Here is a 14,361-nt window from a genome sequence, read left to right as displayed (position 1 = left end):
TGATGGAAAAATCTGTTCTCAAGATGGAGTTAGATATAGTTCTTAGAGCCAAAGGGATCAAATGCTATGGTAAGAAATAGGAACAAGTTATTGAGTTGGATGATTAGCCATGACCATATTGAACAATGGAGCAGGATTGACAGGTGGAAAAGTCTACTCCAGCTCCTATTTTGTATGTTTTTATAATAGAATAAATTATTGTTTCAAGACTAATATGATTCTTCTTCAGTCAAGTTTACAGGTAACCAATGAATGCATGGATTTTAATTGATGTAAGATTGATGATGGGTGATACGGTAGAGGTGGAAATGAGGTTTGGAGATGGATTAGATTCATATAAATCCAGTCAGATGTCAAGTTTGCAAATGGCTTGGTTCAGTCCCTCACAGTGGCCAGGGAGAGGGATGTGATCAATCATGTCAAAGTGACAGCGGCCTTGCTTGCCAGCTCAAGAGTTGGTCTGAGACTTGAGTTGTCATAGGCCGAGAAGGTGCGCCAAGCCCTGAGACACTCAGACAAGTCAGAAAGATGAGCATCAGGCCTTTCATTGAGTTCAGGACCAGAGGGATAGTAGTCCTATTTGCCAAGAGCTGCTGGCTGCTTTTTTTGTTTAGCCATCTTACCAGGGAGATGCTGACTGTTGCCAGATCGAGAGCCACCTGAGATCCAGAATTGTACCATGTCGCAAGGTCAAGGCAAAGGCAGTAGTTTTGAGGAATATGGGGTCAGTGTAGGGATGGTGGAAGATTGGCAGCAAGGTTAGGAGAGTAGCTTTCGGCAGGTCCTTCCCTGCCAGGATAAAATCCCAACAGTAAAACTGGCAAAGGAGACAATTTAGATACTTCAAAATGGATAATCAGTGCAATGAGCTGACACATTTCCAATTATTTCAATTCTCCTACTGATTTTTTCCCTTCAGACCTCCTGTTGCTGGGTTCCTCAGACAGTCACTGGGGGACTTTGAAGGAGGGAGCTTCCCCAATCTAGACAACGTGACATCGTGCTCCCATGTGGGAAATCAGATACAACAGTGAGGTCGATGGTGATGGTCATGAAGTAGATGTGCATGTCATCAGCACACTTGTGAATGTTTGACCAGTTTTTATGGATACTGTTGTTGAGGTACAGCATCAAGCTGAGAAAGAGGCTGCATTCAAGTCAGAATATAAACAGAAAATTTATTTTATTTTTGTCAATCTGTGCTTTATTTCTCACAAGGATTATGTTCATATTTACTTTGAGGAAGAACATTCTGTTCAGATATTGTCTCCTGATATTACAGCAATAGGAGTTAAAGGAAAATATGTATCAAGTTATTTGCAACCTGCAGCTGGGAGCCACCCATTTGTTTTAAAACTTGAAAATCTCTTTAGAATAATTGTCAGAGAAAGGAAAACCATTCCATAAAAGCATTTAGTGCATGTTTCTGTTATTTTGTGAAATCCAGACTGTAAGAAATTTCTCATCAACTTACTGCTCAAGATGGGGCATTTCAACACAATCACACTTCTGCAAGCTGAATCACTTTTAAAATTCTATCCCTGCTGAAACAGTAAAATGAAATCTCTAATGAAAGCAGGATGTGCTGGAAAAGCTCAACTGGTCTGACTGTCGAGAAATGTTTCAGGTTCAGTAACCCTCCATCAGAATTGAAATCTCTCCTTGAGTAGCAAATTGGAGAAATTGTGTGCTCGATCGTTGTGATAATTAATGACCTGCCGAAGACATTGCAATCACAGAAACCATAACTTTCAAATCCATGCTTTTCCAAGTTATCAGTCTGTCAGCAAAAGAAAGCAAACCTCTTATACTTTTCTCATCAAAACAAGCATTTCACTTCCTCTTGGCCCAGTGAGCATTAAATATGGTGGAGGAAAACAAATGTTATGTTAGAATTAGTGATGATTCTGTCATGCTTCTCTAGAATACATTTGGTTTAATAAATGATTTATGCTTTCTTTTGATTAAAGACTGGTAACTTGGAAATGAATGGATTTGAAATTTATGATTTATGTGATTGCACTGTCTTCGGCAGGTCATTAATTATCACAAAAATTGCGCACACATTTTCCCCAATTTGCTACTCAAAGAGAGATTTTAATTTTGATGGAGGGTTGCTAGACTCGAAACATTTCTCCACAATCAAATGGGTGCAGAAAACAATGCACTTATTTCAGATCAGTATGCAAGTATTGTCTGTATAGCAGCTGTCCTGTTTGGAAAGGGATGCATTGAGGTCCTGGAAACAGTGCAGTGTGTAAATATGACTTAAATATTCCGAGCGAGATGCTGGTATTTTTCACAGCTCCACAGGAAGGCAAGCCTCTGATTTCAGGCTGCCTTAACATCAATGCTTCTCATTTAAACCCTGTGGGGTTTGAGGGAAGAGAGTGGAGCAGGACTGGGGCTGGAGGGGAGTTTGCTAATATGACTGTGGAAGAGAATGTGGTGTCGTGGGTGGATCAGTCGAGCTCCTGTTGGTTCCCAGAGATCAAAGTAGATCCAGTTGTCTTGCCAGTGACATTCTTTGGCTGGGATGCATTCCAAAAATGGAGTAGAGCTATCTGGTCCAGTTTCTGGCGCTGGTCTCTAAACAGGTATTGGCCTCTTATTAACAGGGAGGAAGTTAATGCCTAATTATAGGTGGTGACCAGTCAAATGTGTTCCCACGTTTCAGATCAAGTTTGTTAGGCACCCTTGGGCCACATGACTTCACGCCAATAGAATTGGACCTCTTTTTCATCCAGTTTAACCATGTAACCCAATACAGTTGGAGTGAGTCTCCACCTTTTCTTTGCTGGGGCCATTTTTCTTCTCTATAGCTGAGGTCACATTTTCCTCATCTCCAAGACAAGGATGTAGCGTTCTATATTTTAAGTTTGGCCTGACAGTCTCACCGGCATTGTAACTGTTGAACAAGTGTGTTAAGATCTGAAAGGGTTAATGCTGACAATTGCCTTAAACACCCTCACTGTGGTAATATCATGCAGCCGTATGGCCAGCACATTTCAGGTTCTCAAACAAGCAGTTCCTCCTCATAGTCTCTGTATCAATGTCTGTCATATAAATGTAACCTGTAGCTAGTTATATTGCAGGAAGCTACTTTGTGTTCAGTGCAGGAGCTTCTTCTAGTTAGACCAAGAAATGGTCTTCCTCAATCACAACAGGCCATATAGACCTTGTAATTCCCAAAAACAAATAATGAAAATGCTGGAGAAGCTTGTCAGCTCTGGCAGCATCTATAGAGAGAGAAACAGTGTTAACATCTTGAATCTGATGTAATTCTTGATTCCTACACAAGAGGATGGAAGCTGCAAACATATTGCTTGCAGACAGCACTTATATTGGACAGTCCAGCAACGCATATTTGAAGCTGACAGTGGTGATATTTTTCCTTATTTTGAAGATAAAGCAATGTAAAAGTAATGGTGCAATCCCTCTGGTCATCATCAGGATGAAAGACATTGGAATCTGCATCCACGTATTAACTCAAGGTTGATCTAATCTGATCCACCATCTTGGGCAGCTAATCCTGGATAAATACGATAGTGTCACTCACTGCTTGTTTTGGCAGTCTCATAATTCATAACATATTTTTATGACGGACACTCCTAACCACAATGATGATTTGCATGACCTTCTCAACTGCCGGCTTCCTTTAAAAAAGGAACCCACCTTTCTCCTTTCCTCCCTCGAAGATGGTGACCTCAGTTTAAGTATGATTCAAAGTCTCTCTGGTAGCCATCTGCTAACTCGCCTGTGTTCCCACTGTTCATGTGTGAGCTTCCGATGAAACTGAACCATTAAAGTTAACCGTCAAAGTTAAATCTCAACTAACTTCCCGACCAGGACACTTTCCAGTCTGGATTATTGAGTAGCAATCTGGAATATTTGTACTGTTTTTTGCATTTCTTACTTAGCTCAGGATAACAACAGTTGATTTATAGAAATGTCAGAATGACTTCTGTAAAATAATCAAGAAGGATTTTACCAGCTGGTCCTCTCTATTCAAGAAATTAGATTAGATTAGACTTACAGTGTGGAAACAGGCCCTTCGGCCCAACAAGTCCATACTGACCCGCCGAAGCTCAACCCACCCATACGCATACATTTACCCCTTACCTAACACTACGGGCAATTTAGCATGGCCAATTCACCTAACCCACACATCTTTGGACTGTGGGAGGAAACCGGAGCACCCGGAGGAAACCCACGCAGACACGGGGAGAACGTGCAAACTCCACACAGTCAGTCGCCTGAGTCGGGAATTGAACCCGGGTCTCAGGCGCTGTGAGGCAGCAGTGCTAACTGCTGTGCCACCGTGCCACCCACTAATTAGAACATAGAACATTACAGTGCAGTCCAGGCCCTTCGGCCCTCGATGTTGCACCGACCTGTCATACCAATCTGAAGCCCATCTAACCTACACTATTCCATGTACGTCCATAAGCTTGTCCAATGACGACTTAAATGTACTTAAAGTTGGCAAATCTACTACCGTTGCAGGCAAAGCATTCCATACCCTTACTACTCTCTGAGTAAAGAAACTACCTCTGACATCTGTCCTAGATCTATCACCCCTCAATTTAAAGCTATGCCCCCTCGTGCTTGCCGTCACCATACTTGGAAAAAGGCTCTCCCTGTCCACCCTATCGAACCCTCTGATTATCTTATATGTCTCGATTAAGTCACCTCTCAACCTTCTTCTCTCTAACGAAAACAGCCTCAAGTCCCTCAGCCTTTCCTCAGAAGACCTTCCCTCCATACCAAGCAACATCCTAGTAAATCTCCTCTGCACCCTTTCCAAAGCTTCCACATCCTTCTTCTAATGCGGTGACCAGAACTGTACACAATACTCCAAGTGCGGCCGCACCAGAGTTTTGTAAAGCTGCAGCATAACCTCATGGTTCCGGAACGCGATCCCTCTATTAATAAAAGCTAAAACATATTATGGAAGAATTATAGGCAGACTATGTACTTATGTAAGCACTACATTTCTAACACAGAAGGAGGCCATTTAGCCCATCCATGTTTACAATATAGTGACTAAATGGTAATTATGGCTTAGGAGGATTTTTACCTAATTTACTTTACTCCTCTCTCACATCAAATTAATATCTTAGGCACATACTTCAAATGCTCTGTTCAAGTGGTTGCTGCTCATTCAGCTCAGTGAGCAAATGACATGCAGGTATGTGGCTCAGCCTTGCTAAGTTGCTCATAGTGTGCAGGTTAGGTGAATTAGCCATAGGAAATGCTGGGTTACAGGGTTGGGATGGGGGGAAGGGCAGGTCTGATTGGGATGTGTAAGCCGAGGATGACTACTTTAAATAATGTTGCAAAAACAGAAGATCTGATCATTATCAGCTTGATAAGCACATTTGTAAATTGTGTTGGAACAGGATATTTATCTGTGTTGCTGAGACAATGAAACCAGGAGCAAAAGTCTGTAAAGTATGGAGAGTTTTGAGAGGGTAGGGCAAATAAGATAGTCCCACCTTTGAGGGAGGTGGTGGAGGCTCTTAGGAGGAAAACGCTTTATTTTTACATTACTGGTTGTTGAAAAATAAATTGTCACTCACAAATCCAGTAAAATAATTCAAGAAATTTCTTTTTTACACAAAGAGGGGTGACTGGTGCGTTAGATAACATTTCAGGTGTATTTAGGGGCATGCCAGTTAAGTAGATGAGACAGAAATGAATAGAAGGCCATGTAGATCATTTCAGAAGGATAGGGTCAGAGGTTGTCTTGGAGCGGAAATAGCAGCATGAATCTGTTGGGTGAAATGGCTTGCTTTAGTGTTGCAAACTTTCTACAATTCCTTTATAAACCTTATTGTACCACCGAAGGCACATTAGGCCCATAGCATATCGCTAATCCAGCTGGAAACATGGAAACTGGAAGCAGGAATAGGCCATTCAGCTCCAACTTTTAATATGATCATGGCTATTCATCCATCAAAATGGCTTTCTCTCCTTACACACTTTAATGTCTTCATTGTGTAAAAGTTATAAATTTCTTTTTGAATGTATTCAGTGATCTGATCTCCACAGCTTTCTGTAGTGGCGAAACCCACAGGTTGATCACCTTCTGTATGAAGAAATGTTTCATCATTTCAATCCTAACTGGCCTGCCCTGCATCCTTAGATTGTGAGCCCTGGCTCTAGACTCCACAACCAGCAGAAACATGTTCCTGCATCGAGCCTCGTTAGACTTTCATGCATTTCAACTTGATTCCCTCTCATTCTTCTAAAATGTAGTGAATATAGGTTCAGTTGAACTAATGTCTCCTCAAAGGAGAGCCTGAGTCTTCACTACACGTCTAGGTGACAGCAAAGAGATTGCAAAATCAGTGCACAAACTGAGTTTTGAGAACTGTGTGATTCCAAGAAAAATAATACTTTGAGTTACTGCTTGGATGCCAGTTTTGCTTGGGTGCATTACCCTAGGTTCGATTGCATTGAAAAAATAATGAGGCGACCTCTTCTGAAACATACAAGATTCTGAAGGGACTTATTAAGGTGTACACTGAGTAATTGTTTCTGCTGGCCACAAAAAGACATGACCCTCTCTCACTAGTATCCTCACATAAGGAAGGACACCACTTCAACTGGGACAATACATCCATCCTAGGACAAGCCAAACAAAGACATACACAAGAATTCCTTGAAGCATGACCTTCCATCCGGAACTCTATTAGCAAACACATCGAGTTAGACCCCATCTTCCACCCCTTGAAAAAGGAATAGGAAGTGACTTCCCCACAGGAAATAACATCAACACAGGAAATGATGGTAAGCACAGTATAGGTTTTCTTTTGAATAAACATGTTTCTGCATACACAGATTCTTCTTAGAAAGGTTTAAAAATTGCATTAGGCAGAACAGTGAGTATACACTTAACATTATGTCTCACAGTGAGTATACACTTAACATTAAGAGGCAAGCTCATGATAGTATCACCTTATCAAAGCAGGTGAGCTGACTGCATACTTTCTGTGAGACATAGCACAATAATGTTGACTCCTATGTGCGAGCACACTGCTTTTTTTTATTCATTCCCAGGATATGAGTGTGGGTGGCTATTGTCCTTTGCTAATTGCCCAGAGGTCAGTTCAGAGTCACCCACATTGCTGTGGGTCTGGCGTCATATAAAGATGGCAGTTTCCTTCCCTGAATGACATCAGTGAATCAGATGGGTTTTCCCTCACAACAATTGATAATGATTTCATGGTCATTGTCAAACAAATAATTCCAGATTTTTATTTTATACAGAAATTGATTTCCATCTGCTATGGCAGGATTCAACCCTGGTCCCCAGAAAACTACGTGGATTGCTAGATTAATAGAATCATAGGATACCCACAGTACAGATAGAGGCCATAGAGACACTGAGTCTTAACTGTCCCCCCAAAAGCACCCCACCCAATCCCTGCCTATGGTTTTATCCCATGACTAACCTGTACATATTTGGTATCCATGGGGCAACTTAGCATGGCTAATCCACCTAACCTGAACAACTTTGTACTGTGGGGGGGAAGCCAGAGCACTTGGAGGAAACAGACACAGACACAGACACAGGGAGAATATGCAAACTCTACACAGTTGCCTGAAGCTGGAATCAAACCTGGGTCCTTGGCGCTGTGAGGCAGCAGTGCTAACCAATACCTTGTGATAATATTACTAGGACATCACCCCTCCTGTGAATGAGATATGGTTATGAGCATAGTGCATCTCTCATATAAATAGATCCACTTAACATCACTTTTCAGCTCTTTCTCTTTCTTTCATCCAAGTAATACATCTTTCAGGAGTTCACTCTGGGTGAAATAAAAATAATGTACAATAGCGTAAGGATTCAAAGGAAACAGCTAGGGTACAGTGATTTCAGTATTGCTGTGCTTTTTTCCATAAGCTTCTGTGTACTTACAGCTGCTTAGAAAGCATGCTGACAAATTTGACAGGGATGTAATTTACAGAATTGCTGAACTGTGGGAAATGGGATGTTCAGGATGTTCCCATATGAGCGAGGTAGATGCTTCCCACAGAAATCTTGGTGGAAAATGTAACAGACATGGTGGTCTTCTGCAGCAAAACTCCACCTCAGTTTCCAAGATTTCTGCCCGATTGATGTCCAAAAAACTGGGTGAACAGTAAAATCGAAGCAATGCTTTCAACATTTCACATGGCCAAAGGTAACCCCAACTCCAGCCAGTCTGCCAATTCCAACAGCCTTGCCTTGCTCACTTTTTGTAAAACTCCCGAGGTCACTTCCTCCACCCCCAGGAAATATTTAGTAATTGAAAAAACCATTACTGCAAAAGGCACAACCTGTTCAAACCAACTGAATTCAATGCCTGAAACAAAATATGCTAACAACAACCATCTGCCACCTTTGTATCCAACAATTCTAAACCCAATTTAGAATCATAGATTTCAATCCTGACAACAGCTCCCACTTTGTTATGGACCAGGCCAGACCCCCTCAAAATATTTTAAGAAGGTAGCCTAGACCCTAACTTTTTCTTAATCTAAAGGTAGATGTGAAGTACTGTATGCCAGATGAGATGCGACTGGTCAACAGCAAGAAAAAACCCAATTTATTTAAATGCTGTAGATAAAATACGAATAAAAGAAAGATTTGAAAAATGTTTTGGAAAACTTAACTGAATAACAGATGCAGTAACTATTATTAATTAACCGTTCAATATATTAACATCCCATAAACACACCCCTTGGCAAAGGGGCAAATTCAGACACAGATTCTCACATGCAGTTCTCCAGTCCAGGAGGAAAAACATCAAGAGAAATTTCATAGAGTGTAGAAGCCAGGACGCACTCACAGAAACTTCCAACTCTTTTGAGACCCAATGTTTTCTGATGTTACAGAAAGAAGCAAAACCAAGAAATCTGGATCTGCGAGAGCTGGCCACATCCATTCAGGCTGTTTATAAAACAACTAAAGCCTCATAGGTTGTTTACATAAATCATTTTTCAGAGGCTAGTTTGACACCTCTGCCTCACAACCTCTCTTTAGAAAAAAAACCAGGACAATATAAAGTGACAGCATCATCATAACTGGAATGCGGAAGAATGTGATGTACACTTATTGAAATAGACAAGGTTCTTAGTGTGGGCTTGACAAAATAAATGTGGAGGGGTTGTTCCCTCTTATGGGACATTCCAGGGCAAAAGATCTTTATCTCAAAGTAAGGGGTTGCACATTGAAGACAGGAATGAGGAGGAATTTCTTTTCTCAGAAGGTAGTGAATCTATGGAATTCTTTACCGCAGAGGTCTGACTCTTAATCATTACTTGAGGCTGAGATAGTCAGATTTTTAATCAGTAAGGATATTAAATGTTATGGTGTAAAGGTAGAAAAGTGGAGTTGAAAGTTATTAGATCAACGATGATCTCATTGAATGATGGAACAGAGTTGATGGGCGAAATGGCCACTTGCTGCTCCTACATCTTCCCATCTTATGGTTGACTCTGCTTCAAATTACATGTTTACAATCATAACCCTATTCACAGTTTTCTAATTATTTGTTTTCTTAATTATTAAAGGTCACTAGTTTCCCTTTATGTAAGAGACTCGAAAGAAGGGACATAGTTTAAAAATATGCGTCTCCCATTTAAGAGAAAAATCAGAAGGAAATGCTTTTTTATTTAGTACCTTCCACAGGGTGGTACAGGTCAAGTAATTAAGTATTGGATAGATAGATTCTGATCAAAATGGGAATCAAAGAGTGTCGTTGTTCAGCAGGATTTAAGGCCAGAATCAGATTGACATTGATCGTTATTGAATGACAGAACTGGATTGAGGGGCCAAATATCCTACTTCAACTCTTAATTCATAAATTAGTATGCTTGCATGTAAGTAAGCTCTACACTGATCCATGTATCCAGGCTAGTACTATGTTCTTCCCTTTGCAAGCATTTAGGATATCAGCTAGTATTGAACAAAGCAATGTCATCAGAATTCTGTTGCAGTGACAATTAATGTATAACTACTGGTAACGACAGCACAGAATATACTCAAGGTTAAACTCAGTGGACTTTATCAGGACTTGAAAATAATATATTAACAATGATATTCTTGTCATTTGTATTAGAAAGGGTAAAATGACAATAGGCAATGAGGAAAAACAACTTGAAGGTTACCAATGCAACCAGAACAAGGGAATCCAAGTCTACAGGGGTTATGGTTATGTCTTATGCTGCACTGGTGCAAACACTTTTGTATTTATATTGGGCATAAAAAGCACAAAGGCATTTAATGGAATTCTATCATTGCTCACCTAAGTGCAGAGGCAATAAAGAGCAGGCAACAATGTTTTAGTAGCAATGGGTCATGCCTCACAAATCTGTTGAAATTCTTGCGGATGTCATTAAACTCTGTGATGAAGGCAATGTACTGTGCCAAACTTATATGCTCTTCTGGAAGTCAAAACTTCAAGAGAGTTTAACATTTATGGAACTAATGGAAAATTGTCTTAATAGGCTGAAAACTGGCTTGGCAATGGAAGTTGGAAGGTATGATACGTGCAAACTGCTTCACTGTGGTTCCATAGATGATCTATTCTGATTTCCACACTGTTCACCTGAGCATGGAAGAGGATAGTTTCTCATTTTTGCTGATGACATCAAAGTTATACGTCTATAAGACAAATTCTGCAAGATTAAATGAAGCAAATAGCTCTAGATAAACAATTTGATTGCAGATGCTAGTATGGATGTATATACAATGGACGTAAGGATAGCAATACATGAAATGTATACAAAGCTAGAGTAAAGGGCTCTATTAGGAATTGGTCAACTTCATTCAAGGCTAAGATTAGAGTGGTACAGGAAAATCGTAGCAGGTCAGGAGCATCCGAAGAGCAGGCTCCTCGAATGCTGCCTGACCTGCTGTGATTTTCCAGCACCACTCTAATCTTGACTCTGATCTCCAGCATCTGCAGTCCTCACTTTCGCCTAGTTCATTCAAGGCTAGTTTTAACCCATATTCACAAAACATATGGCTACCTGTTTGAAAAAGTAGAAAAGGAAATGTATATATTATTGCCCATCACAAAAAGCTACCAGCAATCCAACTTAAAGGGTCAAGAGCAAACTAAGTCTCAGAGCAAGTTATATAAATTCTTCATGTCCCACATTGTTGGTTAAATTACAGTTCAACCATCACTTATCAGATGTTATGCTGGTGAGATTGGAAGGCTGGTTTCCTGTGCTAGCAGATCTTGAAAGGTTACATTTTTAGGTGTGCTACTGCTTTCAGTAGAATGACTCCACTGGTGACCAGATTAGGACATCATACTTCAGAAGATCCTTGTGGTGAAAATCAGTTCCATTTCGAAGACCCTGCTGCCTTGGATTAAAGCAAAAGGGCAAAACACTTAAGGTAAAAGTGGCAAAACTGCAATTCAAGAAGGTAATTTTTAGTCTCTGTAATGTTGCTTTTGCAAAGGTACACACAATAAGCCAACTTGCAAAATTTCTTCATTGTTATTTACTTCTAACCTTGTCCCAACATCACATAATGAGGGTGCAAAATGTTAATTGTATAAAGCACTTTTTGGAAGCAATTTCTTCCAAATGGTGTTTTGCAGGTTGTGACTTCCTGAGATTCCTTGGTTAAATGAACCAACCAATATTCATGATTGCCTCCAGATCTGAGAAGAGTTATATTGAATTCAAAGTGTTCACTCCATTTCTCCCTCCACAGATGCTAGTTACGCAAGTATTGGAACATTTTTCTGTGAAGTATAGTAATTGACAAGAAACGTAACTACTCTGCTGGGACATCTGTTCATGAGATTCAGCAGAGAGCAATTGTCAAAATGCATAACTGCAATGGAACCTCCATATTGAATTCAAATTAAGTGGTGACTTTAATGCCACATTCTTGCCTGTCTGACAATCATTGGCTCACCCACTTAGTTAAGGATCTACCTACCTCTGCCCTAAAAATATTCAACGACTTGTCTTCTCCTCCTCTATGACTCATAATGCTCTGAGAGGAAATAAACCTATTTTATATCTTTATGGCAGACCCCTTATTTTCAAAATGATTTTTAAAATTATTTTTCAAGCTAAAGTTTGATCAAAGGTGTAAATTTAAAGGAGCAACTTAAAGAACAAGTGATAAAAAAGTGGGCAGGTTTAAGAGAGGAACACTTGATCTTATGGCCTTGGCAAGTAAGAATCATAGAATCCCTACAATGTGGAAGCAGGCCATTTAGTCCATCAAGTTTACACTGACCCTCTGAAGAGCATCCCATCCAGAAACCTGACCTCTATGCTATCCCTGTAACCCTGCATTTCCCATGGCCAATTCACCTAAGCCGCATTTTTTGGACTGTGAGAGGAAATATTAATATAGAATAGGGAGGGTTTAGAGGGATATGGGTCAAATGCTGGCAAATAGGATTAGATTAATTTAGGATTTTTGGTCGGCATAGATGAGTTGCACTGAAAGGTCTGTTTCTAAGCTATACAGCTCTATGACTCTATAAACCAGAGCACCCAGAGAAAACCCATGCAGACTCAGGGAGAATGTGTGCAAACTCCACATTGACAGTCACCTGAGGGTGGAATCAAACCCCAGCAGTGCTAACCACTGAGTCACTATGCAGGTCATAAATAGCGCAATGGAAAAGAGTTAATAATTGCAGGAGTATAGAAACTTTGGAGATTGAAGAGCTGCTGGAGGAAGCTACAAAGATAGGGAAATGAGTACGTTAAGGGATTTGAAAGAAATTGAGAGAATTACAAACTTAAGGTTTTGTTGGTTCATTCCTTATTCACCCATATATCTAAGAAATGAATCAATTTGATAAAACGGAGTTTCGAATTATTACTGCTCAAACTGCCGTAGTATAAAATATTTAGAATTTTTTTTATAAGTGCCTAACATTGTTCATTGAGATTCATGTTGTAATTTCAATTCCAATGAAGGGCTGAAAATCCATCATTAACTCAGCATGACTGATAGTCTTGAAAAATGGAGAGGGTAATTAAATTTCTCATTATGTATTGCTTTGAATGTTGTAAGTATAGGAAAAAATGATTGAGCATTCTGTGGGACCAGATTATTCACTTCTGCTGCAGTTGTCTGTGTGAATAAAACTCAGCCTTTATTCACTCACTTATCCACTTGTTATTTTATATAATTGGTTATTTCCTACTTTTGTTATTCTTATGAAAATCACTGTGACACACCCTCTACTGTACTTAGCTTTCAGGTGGAGAGGAAAAGAACTGTTGCATTATTGTAGACTGGTGCACCCCTGATTTTAATTGTTCCACAATCATTGCCTTGCAGTTGGGTGACATGATGGCCCAGTGGTTAGCACTGTTGCTTCACAGCCTTGGGTGACTGTGTGAAGTTTGTATGTTCTTCCTGTGTCTGTGTGGGTTTCCTTCCACAGTCCATAGATGTGTAGGTTAGGTAGACTGGCCATGCTAAATTGCCCATCGTAATGAGGGATGTGTAGGCTAGGTGGATTAAACATGGGGAATGCAGGGTTACAGGGATTGGATTTGGAGGGTCAGTGTGGATTCCCTGAATGGCCTGCTTCCAAGCTATAGAGATTCTATTCTATGCCTTCATCGACTTAGGCTCCAAGCACTGCATTTATCTCCTAAATGTTTCGGCCTTCTGCTCTTCGTTGATAATGCTTCTTTTTGGTCAAACTTTTGAATACTTATCCTAATATCTCCATATATGATTTTCTTTCCTAAAAGATAAACTTTATTGAGAAACCTTGCTGAAAAAAAAGACAGAACATTTGACTCAAGTATTACAGAATTTGACCGAAAATTCAACTTGTCCCAATCCAGCATGTTGTATAATGTCAATAGTCTTAATATTTACTAAATACATTCCACATTAGGTATACAACCTAAGGCCAAAACTTCTCAACTGCAAATTACAAAAGTGCAATCGATATGAAATTTTTCTCTCTAGATTATATTTCATTCTGAAGTGCTTCAGTATATTTCCATACATATAGGGGAGGTAATGGTCTAGTTGTATTATCACTGGATTCTTAATCGAGAGACCCAGGTAATGTTCTGGCGACCCAGGTTTGACGTTGGTAGCAGATGATGAAATTAGAAGTCAAGAGGAACAATCTGGAATTAGGAGTCCCATGATAACCATAACTCCATTGTCAATTGTTGGAAGAACATACCTGGTTCATTAATGTCTTTTAGGGAAGGAAATTGCCACCCTTACCAAGTTTCACTGAATAGTAGAATCACTACAGTGTGGAAGTAGGCCATTTAACCCATGAATCCACATCAACCCTCTGAACAGCGTTCCAGCTAGACCCACCTCCCTACCCTATCCCTGTA

Source organism: Hemiscyllium ocellatum, chromosome 2, assembly GCF_020745735.1.
Source record: "Hemiscyllium ocellatum isolate sHemOce1 chromosome 2, sHemOce1.pat.X.cur, whole genome shotgun sequence".
In the NCBI taxonomy this organism is placed as follows: domain Eukaryota; kingdom Metazoa; phylum Chordata; class Chondrichthyes; order Orectolobiformes; family Hemiscylliidae; genus Hemiscyllium; species Hemiscyllium ocellatum.
This window is presented reverse-complemented; position numbering follows the sequence as displayed.